Source organism: Arvicanthis niloticus, chromosome 15, assembly GCF_011762505.2.
Source record: "Arvicanthis niloticus isolate mArvNil1 chromosome 15, mArvNil1.pat.X, whole genome shotgun sequence".
NCBI classification, from domain to species: Eukaryota; Metazoa; Chordata; class Mammalia; order Rodentia; family Muridae; genus Arvicanthis; species Arvicanthis niloticus.
In genome coordinates this window covers 42,608,457-42,622,439 of record NC_047672.1, presented here as the reverse complement: position 1 = coordinate 42,622,439, position 13,983 = coordinate 42,608,457, and positions in this window count along the sequence as shown.

Below are 13,983 nucleotides of genomic sequence, written 5' to 3'. Positions count from 1 at the left end.
CAAGTGTTTTCTTTATTATGCTTACAATGTCAAGATATGTGACATGGTCACACTGACTATATCTAATAACCCAGTCAATGATAAACATCATTACCTCTATTTTATAGCAGGAGAAAGGAATAAAAACATAGCCCGAAGGCCATGCTAACATAAAATTTAAAATGTAATTTTAAACCTCATCCTGGTGATTCAAGAGGGTGTTTTCACTTGTCTTCATTGCTGTCCTTCACTTTGAAAATCCCAAAGTTTATATTTACTTGTGGGTAGCTTTGGCTGTGTAGTGGTGTGGTTATGGAAGGTGGACTTTTCCTGTTTGCCTTCTAAATCTCTGTATCCTGGATGAAGAAGCAGAGTCACATGTAGCACGATAGTTACTAACAACAGCTCTGTTTACACGATGATCCCACAAAACAATTCACAAAAAGCTCATCTTCACACATAACTGCTTAGGCTCAAGACTAATTTTAAAAAAATTAAATTCCTACTCATTTATTTCCTATTTCAAAGCCAAGTTAGTTTACATATGAATATTGTTGATTACTTTCTTGTAGGCTTAGACCATGAGCATCTTCAGCTTCCTCTATTTCTAGTCACTGCATTTTAGAATACTCTCTTTTTTCCACTTATGGTGTGTTATACTTCTGCAAGCTAAATTTTTATAGTTCCAAATTATTTAACACACAGGACCATAAAAATCTCTGTATTTTCATTCTCTTCAATTTTATATGGTTTTGACTAATTTATAATCAATGTTATAACTTCAGCTCTACATTTCATAAACAAAAGTGTCTGAGCTATCAATGGCCATTTTCTTATTACCTTCTGAGAACATCATTTGTCTACTCTGCTGATTTGCTGCATCCTGTCTTTATCCTGTAATTGCTTTTTTCTTGTCTAGTTAACACAAAATTTCTCCAAATGCCACCTGCTACACTATGACTGTCAGGCTTCTGAGCTGAAATGTGTATAGCTGCAGTAATCAAGCTTACCATGGAGGTGATAAGTGATATCCAGAACAAGATCGTGTTCAAAGGCACTCAAAAGTTTTCAGCTGTGTGTTTCGATGGTTGTTTTATTTTTTCTTTTTATTTTAGTAAACTCAGGGTATGAATACTGTTTCTTCTACATCTTTATTCATCTTTATTTACTCTGATAAACTATTTCTCTCAAACAATTTAAATACTGTCACTTCTTAAGTTTGTTTTCTTTATATTTTTATTAAATGTGTTAATGACTTCACCCTCAATTGTTGTGTTGTAGTTTATATTTTCAGTGATTTATGTATTCATTTCACTTGTAAAATCTTAGATTAAATAATCATTGTTATTATATTGAATATGTTGCTTATATTCCTCATATCTAAAACTTATTACTCATCTATACTCATATCTTATTAATTTTTCCAATCTCAGAATTTGCCTTCTAAACATAGAAATTCAAAATTTGAAAACTACCTCAGCTAATCTGACATGAGCTCATGTTTTCAAGACTGAATGTACTTACTTCTCTTTAATTAAGCTCATCTTTCAGGTTGAATGGGTCATTTGAAAACCTTGCAGCAATGGTGATATATTCTGTTCTCAGAATCTTTTCACAACCACAGTTTACTTTATCTATAAATTTTTAAGCTTTCATAGTACTCTGTGTTCTGTTTGTATTTTATATGAAAATATAAGATGATACTAGGAAAGTATAAGGTCTCTTATATCTTACAATAGAATTTTAAAATCCGTCTTTGGAAAATGTGTGATTCTTTTGATAGAGTAAGATATGGAATCTTCAAAGTCTATTTTTTAAATTAAAATAAAAGACAAGTAACATCTATTGTTATAGAAATATTTTCTTTGAATCCACACATTTTGCATTTATTCTTTCTGTCTGTCCTAAATATTATCAATGGTTAATGTTTTACACTTTAATGGCTGCTATTTTGTTTGGTTCCTTCTTTGCCTTTCATAGTGAAATATATTTTGTTGAAAACTAATCTTCAATCCATTGCCTATTATTTATATATGTCATTCTCTCTTGTTGAGATCTGAGCTGCCCCACATTCATGGGCCAAAATGTCACAGACCGCTCTATCATTGTTGGAACCTGCACTGCCAAAAGTCTTGGGGGCTAATTTGTTAGAGCCCACACTGCCCCAAGCTGCTCAGGTCCGTGGGTCGGGGTTCAGCAAGAGAGAGAATGAAGACCAGAGTGTGAATCAATCCAGTTTATTCTTCAGTCTCTCTTCTTCTCTCAAAGTCCCTAGTTCCTAGTACTAAGTCTCAGGTCCTGGGCTTCAGCACCAAATCTCAAGTCCTGATCCTAGTTCTAAGTTGCTAGTCTCTTTCCTAGTTCCAAGTTACCTGCCTCAATTCTCAAGTCTCAAGTACTCTTCCAAGTACAAGTGTCTACTTCCTAGTTACTTTCTTCTGTCTGCCTCTTGCCTTTTATATGTCTCACTTCTAAGCCAAGCCTTTAAGTCATGCCTTTAAGGCTTATCTCTAAATTACACCTTTAAGTTACACCTTTAAGTCTCATATCTAAATCACACCTTTAAGTCTCACACACCCAAGGGAAAATCCTGGGTATCTAAAACAAGATGTTATCAGAGTGTGCTCAGCTGTTGTAGGCTATTTTAAACAAGTCCCTTGTCAGGATATATGGCTCAAGAGGGCTGCAAGGATGAGAGCCGCCTTCTGTTGACTCTCCACACTCTCTCTCATGGTTCTGTTGTTTCCACCATGGTATTATTGTGTACCTACCTTAGCTGACACAAACGGCACAACATATGCTTTTCAATCACAGTGGACTGTAACATGGAACATGTGAAGTAAAAATGACCCTTTTCTTCCCATTTCCAAATATAACACATTAGCCTTTCAGCGTAAGGTGAGAGACAGGCACTTAATCTATAAAATACACTCATTTGTTTACATACCCTACAAAAGACAAGACACATCTCTAACACATTTATGAATCGAGTAGCCTTAGTTTACTGTGTTAAATTTCATTTTCTTTTCATGACTATCTGAATGGCTGGTTAGCTTGTCTCCTGTCCTCAACAGGGCAACTGTCCCATCGTCCTTAAAATATGGAGTGTGAGGAGAGCAAGTAGCTACAAATCATTGCTTTTTTTTTTTTTTAAACAAGTGGTAGTAAGAAACTGAAATAGTTTAGACAACATTAAAAAAATTGCCATCTGGGATTTTGACAAAACAAACAGCATGCCCCACAGTTCTGTAGCAGTTGGAAACTACCTAGGAACCTTACAGCTATGAGAAGTGGCACAGATGAAAGAAGTTTTCAATGGGCTTCTGGGTGTCACTTGAGAGCAGACTTCCACTGAGAAAGTCTTCAGAAAGCAGGTTACATACAGAAATAGTCAAAGTGGCAATCCTCCCGTGTCTGGCAGGCCTCACAGGTTGCAAGCATCTGTGGAAACACATTCCCACTATGGATCTTTGACACTTTGCCAGGAATGAGTCCCCATGCTTGAAGTTGTTACAGGAATCCTAGAAGCTGCTGGAGTATAATTCCTACCCAAGTCAGAAACCTCAGACACAGGCAATCTCCTATGAATCTTGATGAGACTCTGGGGAGTTTTCCTCCCCTTCCTTCTCTGTTCATCTCCCATAACTTCCTTTTACTGCAGCCCTGGAATGACCAGATAGATGAGGTGCTAGGTGAGCCCTGATTGGTGACTGTGTGTGTGTGTGCACATGTGGTTGGCTGATGTGCATATATATGCACACATATGCACACCTGTACACACGCACTTCTATCTATCTATCTATCTATCTATCTATCTATCTATCTATCTATCTATCTATCATCTATATAACCAATCAGGGAAGAACTATCGAAAAATAATAAATTCTGTCTGTTCTGGTTCCTACAATAAAGTCTGCATTTCTGGTTTTATTGCACTTCAGTTCTGCATCTCAATAGCTAGAGGAGGATCTCTGACAGGCAGAAAACATATGCCCCACACCAAGCAGAAAGCTCTGAATGTAGTGGGAAAAACCATAAAAAAGGTGGCTTCCAATCATCTGACTATAATACCCATACATCATTACTTTATTGTTTACCTTTTTTTGCCTTTACGGTTTATAGGCTGCATACTTTGGCAATATAGTGCTAGTTATTCACAGAATCGCAAAGATATCTTTACAGTATCATTTAATTTTGGTAGTGACATTAAGTATGTGGATAAATGTCCCACTATGATAAGCAAATGAGTAGCATTTGATATTTGAGGTCTTTATCCTCATAGGCTAAATATATATATACTAAATTATTACTAAATCTTATTTTGGTTACAAACACACACACACACACACACACACACACACACACACACGCCTGACAATCCTTATTTTTTTTCTTCTCCTTATGTGACTTTGGTCTTCTTTGGTAAAAATTGAATTTGAAGACTGGTATTTTCTGTTCAAAGATACCAATATCATGGTTTTGTCTTAGGCAAGCAAACAAATAAAAATCAGCAGATATATGATAATTATAAATTGATGCTGAATTTTTTTTATAAAAATGGAATAAATCTAGTTCGATTTCTGTAGACTAGTAGAAATTATTGAAAAATAATTCTGGACAAAAGTACTGTTTTATTTAAGATTTTCAAAATTTGATTCTATATGATAGTTAAAACATCTGAATAACAGTTAAGATTATAATTAATTGCATTAAAGCTTTGCTTCAGTAGAATATATATATATATATATATATATATATATATATATGAGCAAAGATCAGAAAATAATTAAGTATTATACATGAATTATACTATAAAAATAATTAGTTGTTTGAACTGTTCTTTGTGGTATAACTTGGAACAAAACTGCATCTATAAATAAGTAGAAATGACAAAGAAACAGCATAAATAATGTTATGTATGGAAAGCATGCCAGAAATAAAGTCATTTTTTATGTTGTCACTTCTTTCTCCATACTTTTAGTCCCTTCAGTAAGTAAACTCTGAATTCACAAAATCCTACTCATATAAAAGGTATAGCTGAAAAAACTGTTAGCCAAACTGTAAATGAAGTAGCAATATAAAAGTGCTCGTTTCTAGAAAGGAAATGGTTTCACATGGCAACTCTATGTATAACTTCTTCAAATGAAATATTCTATCTTAAAAAAAGGAAACATTTACCAGGATCATGTTATAAAGCTTTCTTAACTGTGACAGTTAATGAAAATCTGACCAAGATATTAGAATATAAAAATTATTTCTCCTTTTTATAAGACAAAAAAATAAAATTTCTGATTATACATTTAAAATAATTTACCACAACTGTTTTTTCTCAGAAAAACACTAAGTTTTGAAAAGACATCACTCATGTTAAAATCTATGCTAATTAAATAAGTTCCCCAACTCCAAGTAGATGACAATACAGCCTTGTTGTATGCTACATTCTGGACTTGATTTAGTTTCTGGGCCTGCTCTCTGTTGACTGCAGTCCAGGAGTGTTATAATGTTTGAGAATATCAAGAAAATACTAAGTAAACAGTACAAGTCAAAAATGCCTTTCTTTGTGTTCACATCTTTTCTACCTCCCAGGAAGAAGTGAATATTTGTTGGTTTTCAGTGATTTCATTCTTCCTCCTAAGACAGCTTATGAAGCCACAAGGGAAGCAATTCATCCAGTGTTCCTACCTCTTACCAAGTATTCAAACAATGCCTTAAAGTACTGTATTTTATTTTTTTATTTTTGTATTTTATCAAAATTGTTAAGCAAAAATTTAAATGTTCCTTACACATCTTACAATGAATTTGCAGTAGAATAAATATGAGTAATATGTTTTTTTCTTTTTTCATTATTTTATTTATTTACATTTCAAATGTTATCCTCCTTTCTGTTTTCCCTCTGCAAACCCCATATTCCATGCCCCCTCCCCCTGATTCTATGAGGGTGTTCACCCTACCCACCTGCTCACTCCTCCCTTACCACCCTAGCATTCCCTTATGCTGGAGCATAAGGGCACCAAGGGCCTCCTTTCCCATTGATGCCAGATAAGACAATCATCTGCTACATATGCAGCTGGAGCCATGAGTTTCTTCATGTATACTCTTTGGTTGGTGGTTCAGTCCCAGGGAGGTATGGGGGTCTGGTTGGTTGATATTATTGTTCTTCCTATGAGGTTTCAAACCCCTTCAGCTCCTTCAGTCCTTTCTCTAACTCCTCCATTGGAGTCCCCATGCTTAGTCCAATGGTTTACTTTCTTCTTCTAAGGTACATTTAAAATAATTATGAAATACTGAAAAAACATAAAGCTCAAGAGAGAGGCTGATTTTCCCTATTGTTGAAAATACTATTGAGCCAACAATTATACACCTAGTTCTTACCTTCATAATACCCAAACTACATTAATTTCCTTGATAATTTGAGAAAGAATGGCTCTAAAGGGTCATATGTTTGAATAGTTAGTTGCAAGGGAGTGGCACTATTTATAAGGATTAAAAGATTTGAAGATGCAGCTTTTCTGGTGGATATATATCATTAGGGGTGGTCTTTGAGGTTTCAAAATCCTATTCTAAGCAGTTTCTCTTTCTGCTTCCTGTGGATTAGAATATACAAATCTCTGCTTCTTTTCCAGAAAGATGTCTGTCTGCAAATCTCTATATTTCTCATCATCAAAGAATGGACTAAAACTCTGAAACTGTAAGCAAGCCACACATAAAAGCCTTCTTTTATAAGATTTTCTTGTCATGATAATGGTGTCTCTTCACAGCAATATAACAGCAAATACGCCACTTTCATTTTCAAAAAATTTTGTCTTGAGAAATGAATAGACTTTTACAGTAGCATATTTCTTTACATATCTGTTATAAATCTAAGCATAGTAGACAGCTATTTTCCATTAAAAAATAATGTTCATTTTCTCAGCTTTTTATGACATAGTTCAGAAATAGTTCATTCTCCTGCATTCATTAACATTATTAAATAGACATCTTTAACCACATTTTTTAAATTATCAGCTTGAATAACATCTGGACTGACAAAGTCTGCTGCCTGTAATGAACCTGCTAGATAAAATGCTTACTAACTATTGACAACTGTATGAAAACATAAGAATTATTAGTATTCTATCAACTCATATCAATGCTGAGACAGTTATGAATGAGTATGTCAAGTACTTGAAACCTGAAATCATACAGCCTGTGAATGAAAATGAATGATAAAACCTAATACATATTTGATTGATGTCTTAAAAATGTATATAACATCACTAGTGCTAATTAGGCTGAAAGTGACATTTTTCTAACCATCAGAAATAATAAAATTAATTTTTTTTACTTACAGAAGAATTGATTCATCTTTCTATGTGATATAAAAATCACATTAAAATAATCATAAAATTAGGCTAAAATCATAAAGATAAAAGGCAAAAAGTACAAGTTATAAATGCATAACAGTTTAGAAATTAATAAAATTATTACATATTCTGGTTTGGTCAGCTTCTCCAATTTTTAACATTGGTGATTGTTCACCTTTTTATTCTATCTAAATGTTTACTTTATTTTTGTAAATTTATATTATCTTCACAAAGGGTCTCCAAACTCTAAAAGATTCAGTTATGGCAGTACCTGAAATTCTCTCAGTATAGTTGTAAAATGCAATATTTTGTAATTTATAAAGATCTTACTATCTTCTGAAAAACATGACTTGATGGACTAGACTATAGAAAAGTGGAAGAACTACTACCTCACATGTGTGAGGCTCATTATTCAATCCGCAGTACTACAAAGAAAGAACAACAAAGTCTTCATAGACTGCAGATAGGCAGACACATGTTTGAGGCGCTGTATTCAATCCCTAGTACTACAAAAAAAAAAAAAAAAAAAAAAAAAGACAAAAAACAAAAACAAAATCTTCCACAGCACTATCTTTGGCATCTTTTACACACTGGATAACATTTTTAAATACAATGGAAGGAAGTTGTTATGGTAAACCGATTATCCAAATCTTCTAAACCACCCAAAAATGGTCAAACTGGTATTTGCTTTCTGCACTAATTATTGACTGTATATCTATAGTTCAACTCACCAGCACATCTCCCTGGAGGTGGAGGAGATAGAATCTTCCAACCATAGCAGAACTAATCAAGAGGCATTCAGTCTTCCCTTAGAAAGTATAATGCAGTGGGTGGGTGTTTCATCTTCAGTGGACAAGCTTAAAAGATATGCAATTAACCAAAACAGTTTATGTCAGCTGCCCAAAAGGCTGGTTCAATCTTACCCAAAGCAACATGTTGATTAGTAGAAAGGGATCCTTAGTTGTATTCTAAAGATTAGCTAGTGAAGTCTAAGTAAGCTACAACAGTAAATTAATTTTCGGTGCCAGGAGAGTCAGACATGAAAATCCCAGGGAACCTTCAAAATGGTCTCTGTACTTGCAGTACAAATGACAACCAATGATAGGATAGAAAGCAAATGGAAACAATGATGGGCATGCATAAATGTCTTAAGGGGTTACATGGTTGGGAAGACAGCATTTTTTTTTTTTTTTCTGCTGAGATCTGAAGAGAATATTCAAACACAATGTCCTTAATTATACATTTGATGCTTTTCTGGGTTAAATGTCAGAAAAGCTCCAGGGACTCATGTGTTTGAGTAACTAGTAGTGTTTTAATACTGTTTGGGATGCCATGGAAATTTGGGAGAAAAGATATCCAAAGGAACTGAATTGACATGGATGAGTAGGTGGAGGATAGGTCTTAGGGGTTATAGCTCAGACCCACATGTATCCCCATCTCTCTCTAGGAAGATATGAGTTACAGCCACAGCCAAGAGTCAGTCTACTGCCATGTTTACTTGCCGTGGTTGATTGTAGGCTCACACGATAAAAAAAAAAAAAAGGAATATTTCTTCCATTATATCTCCTATAGTGATGCATTTGGCCAGTGACAAGAATATAAAGTAACATGAGCATAAAGTCAATCAAGTTATTGCTTCAATTTTCTACAATATAAAATTAAGAATGAGTGATGAAAATGATGAGAACAGTGCCAAAGTAAATTCCCTTGAACAATGCAATATTCAGTTTTGCATTATTTCTCAAACTTGAGAATTGCTGATTGCAAGACAGGCCCTATTTCTGGGGAAGGTACAATGAAACATTGAGATGGTTTTAATTATGGGTTTCTCATTTTTCTTCATTGGGATCCTCAACCCCAACTCAGGCAACTGAGCTCCTGGGACCTGAGATATCAGACATTTTGACTAATAAAAAAATACTTAACTTGTAATAAACATAAAAAATTTGAATATCACACTGTGATACGTATATTACTCTTAATATACTTTCTCTGGGGGATTGAACAAACAAAATATTTTGTGTCTGTGTTCATGTATAAGGCAGGAAGCACTCTGAGATGAAGAAAAATGGCCAGCATGTTTTCTGTCGTAGCAGCATCCAGCTTGTTTCCCAGAGTGATGAGCAAACAGCTCCCTGGTAATAGCCCAAGCCAAATTAATGATGGAGTCTGGGCAATCGATGTGAGTGCCCTTTCTAAAACATTGATTCTTGTGTACTTTCTTTTCTCTTCTTTTGGAAAATGGTTAGCTGAAATATTTTTCAAAGTTCTTGACCAACATGAGAGCTGTAAAGATAGAAACAGGTAGAGAAAATAAACAAATGAATTCTAAGTCAAACTTGGAGGCACAGTGGGTGTCACAATGCAGCACTGGTCTAAGTGAAGCCAGCCCAGAGATGTTAGTCTCTTCACTGTGAAAATTCTTCTCAGTTATTTGTATCTATATAATAGAATGCTGTTCAACTGTGGACAACAGCACATGTCTTAGTATTTTGCAAGGCTACAGAAAATATATAAGTTATTGATTGGAACCCATAAGGCGAGGCACTGCTGAGGTACTGTCATTAAGCATTTCTAAATCACATGTTCTTCACAAGTTTGTTAAGAACTCTAGCATAAATACACTACAGTTATGTCTACTGATAGATTATAGTTATTAGAGGCACATGGAATTAAAATTAATGACTGATATTTGCAGAGAACCCTATGACTCTCATATGCAAGTGAGTATATATCTGTTTACTTTGAGAGTCTATAATATAAGAGAAAATAGTAATTATCAACTTGGAAATAAGTAAGTGACATTATTGACTGTAGCTTTCCAAGCTAAAACCTTAAGTCTAAAAAAATATGCTTTCACCAATTTTTGCCCCCTCTCCTGCCCCCATGTAAACACACTTACTTCCTAGAAACACAGAAAAAACAAAACAAAAAAAAAAAAAAAAAGAGAAATTACCTAAGTGCTAACAGAAGCTCTATTTTGTTATTTTTTTATTTTATTTTTTTTATAAATTGGAAGTTTTGTATTGGACATTTTAACCCAAATACTCTATACTCATTTTTAACTTTTCTATTTTTCTATTTGCTCTATATAAAAAACAAAATCATATTTTAAAACGTCTTCTTTCTTTACAAGTTCAGAGGTATTGAAACATAAGAGAGAATTAAAAGAAAAACATAAATTTTAGAACAAAATAGATTGAAAAAAGTCACCTGTTTAGTTGGATATATTACACTCAATTATCTTGCCAGTTTACATCAGAATTCAAAATCCTAAAAGGCTGAAAATTAAGTCAAACTCAGATGGGTTAATCAATGATTTGTCTTGTTGTTTTTTCCTTGAACACAATAGATCAAAATAAAAGATGTAATTACTCTTTCTCTCTAATGACAATTTAATCAATTATTATTGAATATCTACCACGTATCTCCAAAGAAATGGTAGCTCCAGCATCTACTTTACTGATATCTGATATCAAAGAGTAATCCAAAATTAAGTACTTGAAGACTTGTTTAAAAAATTTTATTTATTTGTTTATTTTACTTATTCTCATTTTATATCCTGCTCAGTACCCCCTCCTCTCCTGGTCATCCCCTCTCATAATCCTTCCCTCTTCTCTCTTCTTCCTCTCCCCAATCCTCTAGGTCCCCCAATACTCCCATACTTTAAGTTTTTCTATGCTAGGTGATTTCTCTCCCACAAAGGCCAGACAAGGCAGCTCAGATAGTAGAACATATTCCACATTCAGGCAACAGCTTTTAGGATTGCCCCATTCTAGTAGTTGAGGAGCAACATGAAGTCCAAGCTGCATACCTGCTATATGTGAGCAGGGATGTCTAGTTCCAGCATGTGTTTGCTCTTTGGCTGGTGGTTCAGACTCTGAGAACCCCAAGGGTCCAGGAGTCCCTATCCTCTTCTGGGCCTGCAAACTTTCTTTCCGTTCTTTCATAAGAGTTCCCAGGCTCCACCTACTTGTAGGTGTCTACCTGTCAGAGTCACCTGATGGATGGAGAATCTCAGAGGACAACATGCTCCTATATGCAAGTGTAACAGAGTGTGATTAATAGTATTGGTATTGACGTTAGCCCATAGGTTGGGTCTCAAATTTGGCAGGCTATTGATTGGCCATTTCCTCAGATTCTGCTTTATCCCCAAGGCCTGTATTCTTGTAGACAGAAGAATAAATTTTGGGTTGAGAGAAGACTTCTTTATGAAAAAAAAAATATTTAACAGAAAATTTAAATCAGAATCAGTAAATGATCAGGGAAGCAAAATTTCAGCACAAAATGAAAAGATGCAAATGTAAAAATATAAACATTTTACAGTATGATTGACTCAATCTTATTGCTTCAGGGAACATGTGCTGGTCAGGTGGTAGGACAGGTTGCAGTTGTGAGTGTTATGGAGAAATAGTCATGATGTCTCATGAGCAGACTTACTTTGAACACCTGCAAATTGCTTTGTTATAACTTTACTGACATTTACCAAAGACAGTTTAAAATAACACACGCACATACACACACACACACACACACACACACACATACATACAAACACACCATTTTTCTATTATCTTGTTTCATGTAGTTTTACAAATACAGCAGAGTAAAAAGAAAGATACAATGAGTTTGTTTCCAGTCATTTGCTTTTCCAAAGTTTTGATTTACAGTGTGATAATTCAATCTAAGTATGTAATATAGAATGATCTCATCAAGTAGTAAGGATTTCCGTTCCTTGAAATGCTTACAAAATAATTCTTGTGTAACACAAAGTAATTTTATACACATTTCAGAAGATGATGCAACTTTTGTTTGATTGCTTGGTTGGTGCTAGAGTCAGAGCTCATGGGGAATAGAACTCACAGATACTTACCTCTGCCTCCCAAGTACTAGGATTAAAGACATGCATCACCAGGCCCAACTCAATACTACATTTTAACATTAATATACATATGTATTAACAAAATCAAGATTTTTTTTTTCATTTCAGTTCATCACTTATACTTTGGTATGGATACTTGGAATCCTTCTTTTTATATCCTTAAAATATGTAATAGTTTTAAAATTAGTATTAATAACTTCCAAGTCTAAACAATGTTCCCCATATGTATATCCACTAGGGATGATCAACATACCAGTGGCCATATCTGCAAAGGAAAGAGACTTTCTCTCTCTTAGTAGCTATTAACTTCCAATAGCTCCTCTGTAAGATAAGGGCCTCAAGGCTCCCTTCCTTATTCATGCTAGCAGTCTACTAGCTTGAGATTGTGTAGGTCTTATACAGGAAGTCACATAACTGTGGGGCAGTGGATCATACCACCAGACAGAAAAACTGGTAAGGTCTAGATTTAGTAACCCGAGCAATTTTTATAATTGAGAATAGTATGATTTTAAATCTACTACTGACCAGGTTGCTGCCCTGGAACATGTGGCCACTACACTCCTTGGGAGATCTGTGACAAACAGTCATGTAGACAGGTATAACACCTAAAAGTCATTGCACATGCAGATGACGCATCCCTAACATCTCAGACCAAGCCAGTAGAAAGAATCTGCTCTAAGAAGATGCTCTAAGAAGGTGGTAACCTTCCTCAAACATTTATAAGGTCTTACTCAACAGGAAAAAGATGCACAGGCAATTTCACCAAAAATTTTCTGAGAGTGCTTGTCTTACTGAGCTGTAACACTCCAAAAAAGAGATTTTTCTATGGAAACTTTACTCACTGGATCTTGACTTAACCCATCTGGCTGGTTGTGTGTGGTTGACCACAGTCACTTCCTGCTCAGTGGCCCTGACTTTGCCCCCTAGCAACAGTGGTGGCTTAAAAAGCCTGGCAAACTGCCTTGCTTGACACCCCCTTGGAAAGCTATAATACTTTGGTCATTCTGGCCTCTCCTAAGCCTTGCAAGAGTTTTCACTCCCACAAGCTAGACAAAGGATTCCCTGCCGGCTGCACCCTAGGATGCAGACTTACCTAGACTAGGATATAACCACAGATGATGTAAATTGATACATGCAGCAGCCATTTCAGGTTCAGTAGTCAGCATTTTACAGCTTTCCTCTCTATCCACCGGCTTTTATGTCCTGTCCACTCCATCTTCCTTGAAATTCCCTGAGCCTTGGACAGGAGGTGACTGACACAGATGGCCCACACACTGATGAACACTCATTTATACTCAGTACATTGAACAGTTGTGAGTCTGTACATTAAAGACCACTCACTCTGAAGCTCCACTGATAAAGTTGAGGACAACTGAGATCTATGAATATAATCATAAATATTCAAGATACATTCAGGCAGCATCACTGCTTGTTAAGAAACACATTAGTTTCCACATTCTGAAAGAAAAGTGGCTCTCCCTCTCTCAGCAACCATTGATTATCCATAGCTTCTTTGCTGGGGTGGGACTTTAAGGTCCTCTTCCCATTTGTGCTCAAATTTTGACTGGTTTAATATGGTGCTTTTCTAAATACAAACCTACAGCAACCAAGGCAGCATGCACAGGACCTGCATGGGGCTTTTACTAAGTCCTTTATGTATATATTATAGGTTTCATTTTAGTGCATTTGTGAGATTCTTGAGTGTGTGAAGTGGTTCTCTGAATCTTGTGCCTTCTCTTGGTTCATTTTCCTTCTGTATGTTGATTTTGTTCAATTCCA